General features: G+C 54.0%; 1 protein-coding gene across 2 annotated transcripts in view; it reads right to left on the reverse strand.

Annotated features, from left to right (window-relative positions):
• tbcelb (tubulin folding cofactor E-like b) overlaps positions 1-11,392 on the reverse strand; it is a 100,245-nt gene extending 88,853 nt beyond the window's left edge. For both annotated transcript variants that reach the window (XM_068054197.1, XM_068054198.1), the window contains exon 1: positions 11,302-11,392. The gene's annotated coding sequence lies outside the window, so the exon portion shown is untranslated. The remainder of the gene's footprint in view (positions 1-11,301) is intronic.
• Between the last annotated feature and the right edge of the window lie 1,204 nt (positions 11,393-12,596).

Consider the following 12,596-nt stretch of genomic DNA (forward strand, 5'->3'; position numbering starts at 1 on the left):
GATAGATATCTAGATATTAAAGATATCAAGGAACATGGGATAGTGTGGGAAAATGGCATTGAGGTAGATGATCAGCCACGATCTACAGTCAGAGAGATACAGCACTGAAACAAGCCCTTTGGCCCGAGTCTGTGCCAACCATCAACCACCCATTTATACTAATCCTACATTAATCCCACATTCCCTACCACATCCCCACAATTCTCCTACCACCTACCTACACTAGAGGCAATTTACAATGGTCAATTTACCTATCAACCTACAAGTCTTTGGCTGTGAGAGGAAACCGGAGCACCCGGTGGAAACCCATGCGGTCACAGGAAGAACTTGCAAACTCCACACAAGCAGTACCCAGAACCGAACCCAGGTTGCTGGAGCTGTGAGGCTGCAGTGCTAACCACTGCGCCGCCCTGGTTGAATGACAGAGTAGGCTCGAGTGACCAAATGGCCTACTCCTATTTCCTATGTTCCTTTGATCTTAAAGGCAGTAAATTAGGGATTAAGCACAGAATTTCTGACCAGTCTACAGCGTGGGGCCTTAGCCCCAATGCTGATCGTATTTTCTCTTTTGCATATTGTAGGATCCTGTAATAAAAGCAACAAATGGGTGTCACTAGATACATTTTATATTGACCATGCATATTAAATGGGAACTTTATATGGTTTTAAATAAACATAAATATGTGCAATTTATTGACTATGAACAACTTCACAGTCTGCAAGTGGAAAGTAAAAAAATTAAAATCTGAAACTATTAATTGCTGTCAGGCCACTCAATATTTTTAGCCATAAATTATTGAAATTATTTTTCTTGAACATGCATTTCACATTTGCATAATCACTCCTTTGATTGGATATCTCCTAGCGTTCAATATACTATAAAACTCCAGAAGAGAGTTTGCATGCTGAAAAAAAAATCTTTCATTGCAATAAAATGCGTGCAACAGAAAACACTATTAGGTTAGAGAACCAATACAGTCTTGCAAATAATCAGATACTACCAAGAGACGTACCTGAGCTCTGAAAGGGGTGACTATATGACAAAAGAGGCTGATAAGTAAAGTGACCATACTTTAGTAACCCTACTTTCAATAGCGCGAAACCTACAACCATGCAAACCTAGAGCTTTCAACTAAAGGGCAATGTTGGGAACGTCATTTAAAACTGCAGATGCTGGAACATGAACAAAATTAGAGAATTGCCAGGGATATAGATCGCCACCATCTGAAACACAACAGACACCTTTATATTCTAAAATGTGAAACTGTTACTTTTATGTGCAATAGTAAGGAACCTATACTTTCTTCCATTTTTGGGGGGAGAAAAAGATCCTGAATTTATAACACCTTTCACGTTATATAGAATATACAGCACAGAAACAGGCCACAGTGGCGATTATGCTCCACTTGAGCCTCCTTCAATCCTTCCTCATCTATCAGCATAACCCACTATTCCCTCTAATATTTGTCTAGCTTCCCCTTAAATTCATCTATATTATTTGCCTCAACTACTCCCTACTCGTCAGCAGACATGGTCTCTTCAGACTACTAGCAAAGATCGGATGTCCAAAGCTACTAAGTATCATCACCTCATTCCATGACAATATGAAAGGCACAATTCAGCATAGCGGTGCCTCATCAGACCCCTTTCCTATCCTGAGTGGCGTGAAACAGGGCTGTGTTCTCGCACCTGCACTGTTTGGGATCTTCTTCTCACTGATGCTCTCACAAAAGCAAAGACCAAAGTACAGAAAATCCTCATCAGGAAGCTCCTCTTTGCTGACGATTAACATCCCACACAGAATAGTGTCCGCAGAGACTCATCAACAGGATTGCGGCTGCCTGCAACGAATTTGGCTTAATCATCAGCCTCAAGAAAATGAACATGGGACAGGACATCAGAAATGCTCCATCCATCAATATCGGAGACCACGCTCTGAAAGTGGTTCAAGAGTTCACCTACCTAGGCTCAACTATCACCAGTAACCTATCTCTCGATGCAGAAAACAACAAGCACGAGAAAGGCGTCCACTGCTATGTCCAGACTGGCCAAGAGAGTGTGGGAAAATGGCGCACTGACACGGAACACAAAAGTCCAAGTGTTTCAAGCGTGTCTCCTCAGTACCTTGCTCTATGGCAGCGAGACCTGGACAATGTATGTCAGCCAAGAGCGATGTCTCAACTCATTCCATCTTCGCTGCCTCAGACGAATCCTTGGCATCAGGTGGCAGGACCGTATCTCCAACGCAGAAGTCCTCGAGGTGGCCAACATCCCCAGCATATACACCCTATTGAGCCAGCAGAGCTTGAGATGGCTTGGGCATGTGAGCCACATGGAAGATGGCAGGATCCCCAAGGACACATTGTACAGTGAGCTCGTCACTGGTATCAGACCCACCGGCCGTCCATGCCTCCACTATAAAGATTACTGCAACATGACTGTACACGTCTGCGACATGAAGTCCTGTGACATTGACCACAAGTCGCAGGAGTCAGTTGCCAGTGATCGCCAGAAGAGACTTAGCAGTTGGCAGGAAAAAAGACAGAAGTGCAAGGAGAGAGCCAACTGTGTAACAGCCCCGACAACCAATTTTATCCGCAGCACCTGTGGAAAAGTCTGTCGCTCTAGAATTGGCCTTAATAGCCACTCCAGGTGCAGCTCCCTAACCCTAACCACCTCTAGGCGCTTACCCATTGTCTCTCGAGACAAGGAGGCCAAAGACGACGACAACTCCCTACGGTAGCATGTTCCACATTCTTACCACTATCTGGGTAAAGGAATTTCATCTGAATTTCCTGCTGGATTCCTTGACGACTATCTTGTATTGATGGCCTCTAATTTTGCTCTTCCCCACAAGTGGAAATACTCACCGTCTATAAAACCTTTCATAATATTAAAAGACCTCTATTAGGTTGCCTCTTAGCCTTCTCTTTTCAAGAAAATGTTCATCCTTTCCTGATAGGTATAACTTTGCAGTTCTGAATTCATCTTTGTAGATCTTTTGTACCCTCTCCAGTTCTCTGGAGGTTCTAAATTGCTTCACAGCCAATGAGTTACTTTGAGTGTACAGTCATTTGTTGTGCTACCAGTAAGCCAAGGCTGACACTCTGTATAACAGATCTACTTCCAATTATTTTATATGAAGGTAGATCAGTAAGTTTGTTCAGCACCCTAAATAAATACTTCAACTGGAGTTTTTTTAAAAAACCCTAAACATGTACCAAACGCATCTGAATTTTTCTATTTGCCGTGGAAGTCAACAAGTTAAAAATGGGAAGTTACAAAATTCCGACAAATTTAGTCAATCCATGCACAGGCATCAACAGGAAAGATAGGCACATAACATTACATTTACAACGCCCTTGCAGGAGGGTAATGGAGGGCAATGGAATTGCATTTTCAGCAGCCCGATGGCTTGCTCAGTGGTTGTCCCAATGCCTGCATCACCTCTGTCTGAGGCTCCCATACAGGGGTTAGTAGTCATCTCTTCAAGGGATTTCCCTTGTCCCTTAGGATCTATCCACGCACTTCAGGGGTTGGAGTGAAGACCTGAGACAACTTGGACTGCCAAAGGATGAAGGAGTCATGGCAACTGCCAGGAAGGTGTGCACACACTTGGAGGAAGCTCTTGTAGTCGCAGACTAGTTAGAAATTGAGCCAGTGGAAGCGCTCCCTATTGATGGATTTCACTGACTGGTCACTGGGTGCCTTGATGGCCTCAGGGGTGCAATCAATGATGCCCTGCACCTGACGGAATCCATTGTTGAAGGTTAAACCTAATGCCCTCTGTCACTGCAAGGCCATGTCTGTCATTAAATGAATATGCTGTCCAGCTCTGGCACTGGTATTTTCCAGACCCCACCCACATTCCCCCCCAACTCCAGCTCCGTTACTGCCTTCGGGGGGCCCTGAAAATTCAGCCACAAGTCTCACTGGGAGCAAAGCCACAGCTGGGTTGTGTGCAGCAACTCCTCATAACTGGTGTGGGAGGAAGAGGGAAAGAAATGAGAAACTTTCAATTAAAAAGAAAATCCACTGTTGGATAGCTGGCAACACAACCTCTGCATACAGCAGCTCCCATTGAGTTAGGCATAGACCTTGCAAAGTCACATCCATAACAAAACAAAGAACAGTACAGCACAGGAACAGGCCATTCGGCCCTCCAAGCCTGCGCCGATCTTGATGCCTGTCTAAACTAAAACCTTCTGCACTTCCGGGGACCATATCCCTCTATTCCCATCCTATTCATGTATTTGTCAAGATGCCTCAAACGTCGCTATCGTACCTGCTTCCACCACCACCCCCGGCAGCAAGTTCCAGGCACTCACCACCCTCTGTGTAAAGAACTTGCCTCGCACACCCCCTCTAAACTTTGACCCTCGCACCTTAAACCTATGTCCCCTAGTAACTGACTCTTCCACCCTGGGAAAAAGCTTCTGACTATCCACTCTGTCCATGCCACTCATAACTTTGCAAACCTCTATCATGTCGCCCCTGCACTTCCGTCGTTCCAGTGAAAACAATCCGAGTTTCACCAACCTCTCCTCATAGCTAATGCCCTCCAGCCCAGGCAACATCCTGGTAAACCTCTTCTGTACCCTCTCCAAAGCCTCCACGTTCTTCTGGAAGTGTGGCGACCAGAATTGCACGCAATATTTTAAGTGTGGCCTAACTAATTGGGAACTTAACACTTCACAGAATTTCCAAAGTATCAATAACTCTTCACAATATAGAGATATTTACTGATATAGGAGGCTGTTATGGGGTAGGTACAAGTAACCATGGAGGGCAATTGCCCCTTTCAAAAATCCACACAGTTGATGTGACAATTAGTACCAGCTGGTGGACAAAGATTCTTGTCCTGGTGTCAGAAAACTTCATAATCCTGAAATGATGCTGGCCATGCTCCTTCTGCTAAGGATTAGTAGACACTAGGAACAGTATACAACACTAGAAACATTACAAAAAACAAGGCAGACAAAAGTATTTGATGGTAATCCCCTTCCCAATTACCTATGACAGGAGAGGAAGCATTGCCTAACTGCACCAGAGCACTTGGAGAACAGTGGCAGAATTGGACAGAGTCAGCATGGATTTACGAACGGAAATCATGCTTGACAAATCTACTAGAATTCTTCGAGGATGTAACCAGTAGAGTTGATGAGAGGGAGCCAGTGGATGTGGTTTATTTGGACTTTCAGAAGGCTTTTGACAAAGTCCCACATAACAGATTAGCCTGTAAAATTAAAGCGCATGGGACTGGGGGGCAGTGTATTGCGATGGATAGAAAATTGGTTGGCGGACAGGAAACCAAGAGTAGGGATAAATGGGTCTTTTTCCGAATGGAAAAAGAGGAGGGAACTAAATGTAATATCTCCAAATTTGCAGATAACAAAACCGGGCGGGAGGGCGAGCTGTGAGGAGGATGCAGAGGCTTCAGGGTGATTTGGACATGTTCAGTGAGTGGGCTAATGCATGGCAAATGCAATATAGTGTGGATAAATGTGAGGCTATCCACTTTGGTAGCAAAAACAGGAAGGCAGATTATCTGACCGGCTATAAACTGAGAGAGGGGAATAGGCAGCGAGACCTGGGTGTTCTCGTACACCAGTCGCTGAAGGCAAGCATGCAAGTCCAACAGGCGGTAAAAAAGGCAAATGGTATGTTAGCTTTCATAGCGAGAGGATTCGCGTACAGGAGCAGGGATGTCTTGCTGCAATTATACAGGGAAGGCCACACCTGGAATATTGTGTGCAGTTTTGGTCTCCTTATCTGAAGGAGGATGTTCTTGCTAGAGAGGGAGTGCAACGAAGGTTTACCAGACTGATTCCTGGGATGGCGGTACTGACGTATGAGGAGAGATCGAGTCAGTTAGGATTATATTCGCTGGAGTTCAGAAGAGTGAGGGGGGGATCTCATAGAAACCTATAAAATTCTAACAGGACTTGACAGGGGAGATGCAGGAAGGATGTTCCTGATGGTGGGGCAGTCCAGAACCAGGGGTCATAGTCTAAGGATACAGGGTAAATCTTTCAGGACTGAGATGAGGAGAAATTTCTTCGCCCAGAGAGTGGTGAGCCTGTGGAATTCGCTACCACACTAAGTAGTTGAGGCCAAAACATTGTATGTTTTCAAAAAGGAGTTAGATATAGCTCTTGGGTCTAAAGGGATCAAAGGATATGGGGCGAAAGCCGGAACAGGCTACTGAGTTGGATGATCAGCCATGATCATAATGAATGGCGGAGCAGGCTCAAAGGGACAAATGGCCTACTCCTGCTCCTATTTTCTATGAAATACAAAAACAAAATACAGAGTAAAACTAAAAATAATGGGGGCCAGTCATGCTCTGAAATTATTGAACTCAGTGTTCAGTCCAGCAGGCTGTAGCCTGCCTAATCGATAAATGAGCTGCTGTTCCTCGAGCCGGCGTCGTTGTTCACTGGAACACTGCAGTAATCCCAGGGTAGCGATGTGGGCATGAGAGCAAGAGGGTGTGTTGAAATGGCAAGCGACAGGAAGCTCGGGGTCATGTTTTCGGACTGAGCGGAGGTGTTCCGCAAAGCGGTCACCCAATCAGCGTTTGGTCTCCCCAATGTAGAGGAGACCGCATTGTGAGCAGCTGATACAGTATACTATATTGAAAGTACAAGTAAATCGCTGCTTTACCCGAAAGGAGTGTTTGGGGGCTTGGATTGGGAGGATAGAGGAGGTAAAAGGGCAGGTATTACACCTCCTGCGACTGCATGGGAAGCTGCTATGAGAAGGGAAAGAGGTGTCAGGGGTAATGGAGGAGTGGACCAGGGTGTCGCAAAAGAACGACCCCTCCTCCCCTCTCCAGCACCCCCCCTCCTCCTGCTGCTCTCTCCAGCCCCCCCTCCTCCTCCCCCCCCCTCCAGACCCACCCCTCTCCAGCCCCCGCCTCCTCCTCTGTCCAGCACCCCCCTCCTCCTCCTCTCTCCAGCCCCCCCTCCTCCTCCCCTCTCCAGCCCCCCTCCCCCCTCTCCAGCCCCCCCTCATCCTCCCCTCTCCAGCCCACCACTCTCCCCCCTCCTCTCTCCAGCCCCCTCCTCCTCCTGCACTCTCCAGCCCCCCCTCCTCCTCCCCCCTCTCCAGCCCCCCCTCATCCTCCCCTCTCCAGCCCCCCCTCATCCTCCCCTCTCCAGCCCCCCCTCATCCTCCCCTCTCCAGCCCCCCCTCATCCTCCCCTCTCCAGCCCCCCCTCATCCTCCCCTCTCCAGCCCCCCCTCATCCTCCTCCTCTCTCCAGCCCCCCCTCATCCTCCTCCTCTCTCCAGCCCCCCCTCATCCTCCTCCTCTCTCCAGCCCCCCCTCATCCTCCTCCTCTCTCCAGCCCCCCCTCATCCTCCTCCTCTCTCCAGCAACCCCCACTCCTCCTCCTCCTCTCTCCAGCACCCCCCAATCCTCCTCGTCCTCCTCCTCCTCTCTCCAGCACCCCCCAATCCTCCTCCTCCTCTCTCCAGCACCCCCCAATCCTCCTCCTCCTCCTCCTCTCTCCAGCACCCCCCAATCCTCCTCCTCCTCCTCCTCCTCTCTCCAGCACCCCCCAATCCTCCTCCTCCTCCTCCTCTCTCCAGCACCCCCCAATCCTCCTCCTCTCTCCAGCACCCCCCAATCCTCCTCCTCCTCCTCTCTCCAGCACCCCCCAATCCTCCTCCTCCTCCTCCTCTCTCCAGCACCCCCCAATCCTCCTCCTCTCTCCAGCACCCCCCACTCCTCCTCCTCTCTCCAGCACCCCCCACTCCTCCTCCTCTCTCCAGCACCCCCCACTCCTCCTCCTCTCTCCAGCACCCCCCACTCCTCCTCCTCTCTCCAGCACCCCCCACTCCTCCTCCTCTCTCCAGCACCCCCCACTCCTCCTCCTCTCTCCAGCACCCCCCACTCCTCCTCCTCTCTCCAGCACCCCCCACTCCTCCTCCTCTCTCCAGCACCCCCCACTCCTCCTCCTCTCTCCAGCACCCCCCACTCCTCCTCCTCTCTCCAGCACCCCCCACTCCTCCTCCTCTCTCCAGCACCCCCCACTCCTCCTCCTCTCTCCAGCACCCCCCACTCCTCCTCCTCTCTCCAGCACCCCCCACTCCTCCTCCTCTCTCCAGCACCCCCCACTCCTCCTCCTCTCTCCAGCACCCCCCACTCCTCCTCCTCTCTCCAGCACCCCCCACTCCTCCTCCTCTCTCCAGCACCCCCCACTCCTCCTCCTCTCTCCAGCACCCCCCACTCCTCCTCCTCTCTCCAGCACCCCCCACTCCTCCTCCTCTCTCCAGCACCCCCCACTCCTCCTCCTCTCTCCAGCACCCCCCACTCCTCCTCCTCTCTCCAGCACCCCCCACTCCTCCTCCTCTCTCCAGCACCCCCCACTCCTCCTCCTCTCTCCAGCACCCCCCACTCCTCCTCCTCTCTCCAGCACCCCCCACTCCTCCTCCTCTCTCCAGCACCCCCCACTCCTCCTCCTCTCTCCAGCACCCCCCACTCCTCCTCCTCTCTCCAGCACCCCCCACTCCTCCTCCTCTCTCCAGCACCCCCCACTCCTCCTCCTCTCTCCAGCACCCCCCACTCCTCCTCCTCTCTCCAGCACCCCCCACTCCTCCTCCTCTCTCCAGCACCCCCCACTCCTCCTCCTCTCTCCAGCACCCCCCACTCCTCCTCCTCTCTCCAGCACCCCCCACTCCTCCTCCTCTCTCCAGCACCCCCCACTCCTCCTCCTCTCTCCAGCACCCCCCACTCCTCCTCCTCTCTCCAGCACCCCCCACTCCTCCTCCTCTCTCCAGCACCCCCCACTCCTCCTCCTCTCTCCAGCACCCCCCACTCCTCCTCCTCTCTCCAGCACCCCCCACTCCTCCTCCTCTCTCCAGCACCCCCCACTCCTCCTCCTCTCTCCAGCACCCCCCACTCCTCCTCCTCTCTCCAGCACCCCCCACTCCTCCTCCTCTCTCCAGCACCCCCCACTCCTCCTCCTCCTTCCAGCACCCCCCACTCCTCCTCCTCCTTCCAGCACCCCCCACTCCTCCTCCTCCTTCCAACCCCCCCCACTCCTCCTCCTCCTTCCAACCCCCCCCACTCCTCCTCCTCCTTCCAACCCCCCCCACTCCTCCTCCTCCTTCCAACCCCCCCCACTCCTCCTCCTCCTTCCAACCCCCCCCACTCCTCCTCCTCCTTCCAACCCCCCCCACTCCTCCTCCTCCTTCCAACCCCCCCCCACTCCTCCTCCTCCTTCCAACCCCCCCCACTCCTCCTCCTCCTTCCAACCCCCCCCACTCCTCCTCCTCCTTCCAACCCCCCCCACTCCTCCTCCTCCTTCCAACCCCCCCCACTCCTCCTCCTCCTTCCAACCCCCCCCCACTCCTCCTCCTCCTCAACCCCCCACCTCCTCCTCCCCACCCCCCCACCTCCTCCTCACCCCGCCCCACCTCCTCCTCCTCTCACCCCCCCCACTACTCCTCCTCTCACCCCCCCCCCACTACTCCTCCTCTCACCCCCCCCACTACTCCTCCTCTCACCCCCCCCACTACTCCTCCTCTCACCCCCCCCCCACTACTCCTCCTCTCACCCCCCCCCCACTACTCCTCCTCTCACCCCCCCCCCACTACTCCTCCTCTCACCCCCCCCCCCACTACTCCTCCTCTCACCCCCCCCCCCCACTACTCCTCCTCTCACCCCCCCCCCCACTACTCCTCCTCTCACCCCCCCCCCCACTACTCCTCCTCTCACCCCCCCCCCACTACTCCTCCTCTCACCCCCCCCCACTACTCCTCCTCACCCCCCCCCACTACTCCTCCTCACCCCCCCCCACTACTCCTCCTCACCCCCCCCCCACTACTCCTCCTCACCCCCCCCCCACTACTTCTCCTCACCCCCCCCCACTCCTCCTCCTCCTCACCCCCCCCACTCCTCCTCCTCTCACCCCCCCCACTCCTCCTCCTCTCACCCCCCCCCACTACTCCTCCTCTCACCCCCCCCACTCACTCCTCCTCTCACCCCCCCCACTCACTCCTCCTCTCACCCCCCCCACTCACTCCTCCTCCTCTCACCCCCCCCACTCACTCCTCCTCCTCTCACCCCCCCCCCCACTACTCCTCCTCACCCCCCCCCACTACTCCTCCTCACCCCCCCCCCACTACTTCTCCTCACCCCCCCCCCCACTACTTCTCCTCCTCACCCCCCCCCCACTCCTCCTCCTCTCACCCCCCCCACTCCTCCTCCTCTCACCCCCCCCCACTCCTCCTCCTCTCACCCCCCCCCCACTCCTCCTCCTCTCACCCCCCCCCACTACTCCTCCTCTCACCCCCCCCACTACTCCTCCTCTCACCCCCCCCACTCACTCCTCCTCTCACCCCCCCCACTCACTCCTCCTCTCACCCCCCCCACTCACTCCTCCTCTCACCCCCCCCACTCACTCCTCCTCCTCTCACCCCCCCCCACTACTCCTCCTCACCCCCCCCACTACTCCTCCTCACCCCCCCCCCACTACTCCTCCTCACCCCCCCCCCACTACTTCTCCTCACCCCCCCCCCACTACTTCTCCTCACCCCCCCCCCCACTACTTCTCCTCCCACCCACCCCCACTCACTCCTCCTCTCACCCCCCCCACTCACTCCTCCTCCTCTCACCCCCCCCCCACTACTCCTCCTCACCCCCCCCCACTACTCCTCCTCACCCCCCCCCCACTACTTCTCCTCCTCACCCCCCCCCACTCCTCCTCCTCTCACCCCCCCCCACTCCTCCTCCTCACCCCCCCCCCACTACTTCTCCTCCTCACCCCCCCCCACTCCTCCTCCTCTCACCCCCCCCCACTACTCCTCCTCTCACCCCCCCCCACTACTCCTCCTCTCACCCCCCCCCCCACTCCTCCTCTCACCCCCCCCCACTCACTCCTCCTCTCACCCCCCCCCACTCACTCCTCCTCTCACCCCCCCCCACTCCTCCTCCTCTCACCCCCCCCCACTACTCCTCCTCTCACCCCCCCCCACTACTCCTCCTCTCACCCCCCCCCCCACTCCTCCTCTCACCCCCCCCCACTCACTCCTCCTCTCACCCCCCCCCACTCACTCCTCCTCTCACCCCCCCCCACTCACTCCTCCTCTCACCCCCTTCCCTCTCCAGCCCCCCCGCCACCGTTCCGTTCCGCCCCGCCCCGATTCCGCAGCTCTGCTGTTGGAAGGTTTCAAGTCCTGGCGGAGGCGCTACCCTCGCCAGTAACCGCGACATCCCTCCAAGGCACCGTACTCTGCCCTTCCGTTGGGGTGCCGGCGCCGCTTTGAGGCCTCGGTAGAAGCCGCGGACTCACCCGCTCACTCTCCCGCCTCCGGCCCCGGTTTGTTTTGCTGCTGACAACGGCCGCGAGAGCGCGCTTCCCGGGAGCGCGCCGGAGGGGATGACATCACAACGTCTTTAAGAGACACGTGATCTGCGTAAACAGCGGCGGCACGTGACCGGCTGCTGCGTCACCATAGCGACAGAGGCCTGGACGACAGGCGCTTGCTGTGGGAGATAGCCCGTCTTTAAATCATTACACACAGACTAATCGGTAGAATTAATGCCATTATGCAAAGGAACGCCCTTGGTAACACACAGACCGACTCTCAAACAATTATTTCATACATGGACTGATTCTAGAACATGTCCCAGAATCCGTGCACTGACTTTGCACTGCGTCACGTTGACCGCGGATTGACCTTGGAACGGGTCAGATTGTCCTGTTGGTTGCCCACAAAGTATGGGCTGTAAAAAGGTACAACTCGCCCCCAGCTCTTAAAGGCCTTTTTAAATTGAAGCTGCACTGGATCACAGGCGGCTGTTGCTGAATTATATTGCAATTCTAACCAAATGAAATGGAGCACCAGAAAAGGGACTCCCAGGTCCACAGATGCGGCGCCGGAGTTATTAGTAATGGAGATGAACAGAAGGAGGGAGGCCACGTTTCATGGGGGTGGGGGTGTTGGTGCCAGGAGACCCTCAAGGCAGACCGTCCAAAGTGGGAGCAAGTAGCAAAGATGGTCTGTTATTCTGATTCTGAGGATAGTGCCTGGAGTCTGCCCCAAGGACCCGACAGCAGTGCTGGAAGAAGTTCAGTGACCTCAGGGGATCGTGGTGGCACTGGTAGAATTTAAATTCAATTAATTAATTCAATTAATAAAAAAATACGGAATTGAAAGCTAGTAATGCTGCGATGAAACTATCATCATTTATCATAAAAACCCATCTGGTTCATTACTGTCCTCTAGGGAAGGAAATCTAATGTCCTGACCCAGTCTGGCCTGCATGTGACTCCAGACCACAGCAATGTGGTTGACTCTTAACTGCCCTCTCAGTTGTCAAGGGCAATTAGCGATGGGCAACAAATGCTGGCCTTGCCAGCATCCCATGAAAGAATTTTTTTAAATGCATGGTCACGGTCAGTGAATGTATCTTCACAGGACATCTCATGCCCACCAAACAATCAACCTCTCATGTTGTTCTGTGCACCACACCCACCTCCAACTCATCTATATACACTTTCCAATGATGTCAACCTCACACCTATCTCTCGCTGCCTCAACATGCATTCATCCATACCAGGTATATCACCCAAACATAGTGCAG

Source organism: Heterodontus francisci, chromosome 22, assembly GCF_036365525.1.
Source record: "Heterodontus francisci isolate sHetFra1 chromosome 22, sHetFra1.hap1, whole genome shotgun sequence".
NCBI classification, from domain to species: Eukaryota; Metazoa; Chordata; class Chondrichthyes; order Heterodontiformes; family Heterodontidae; genus Heterodontus; species Heterodontus francisci.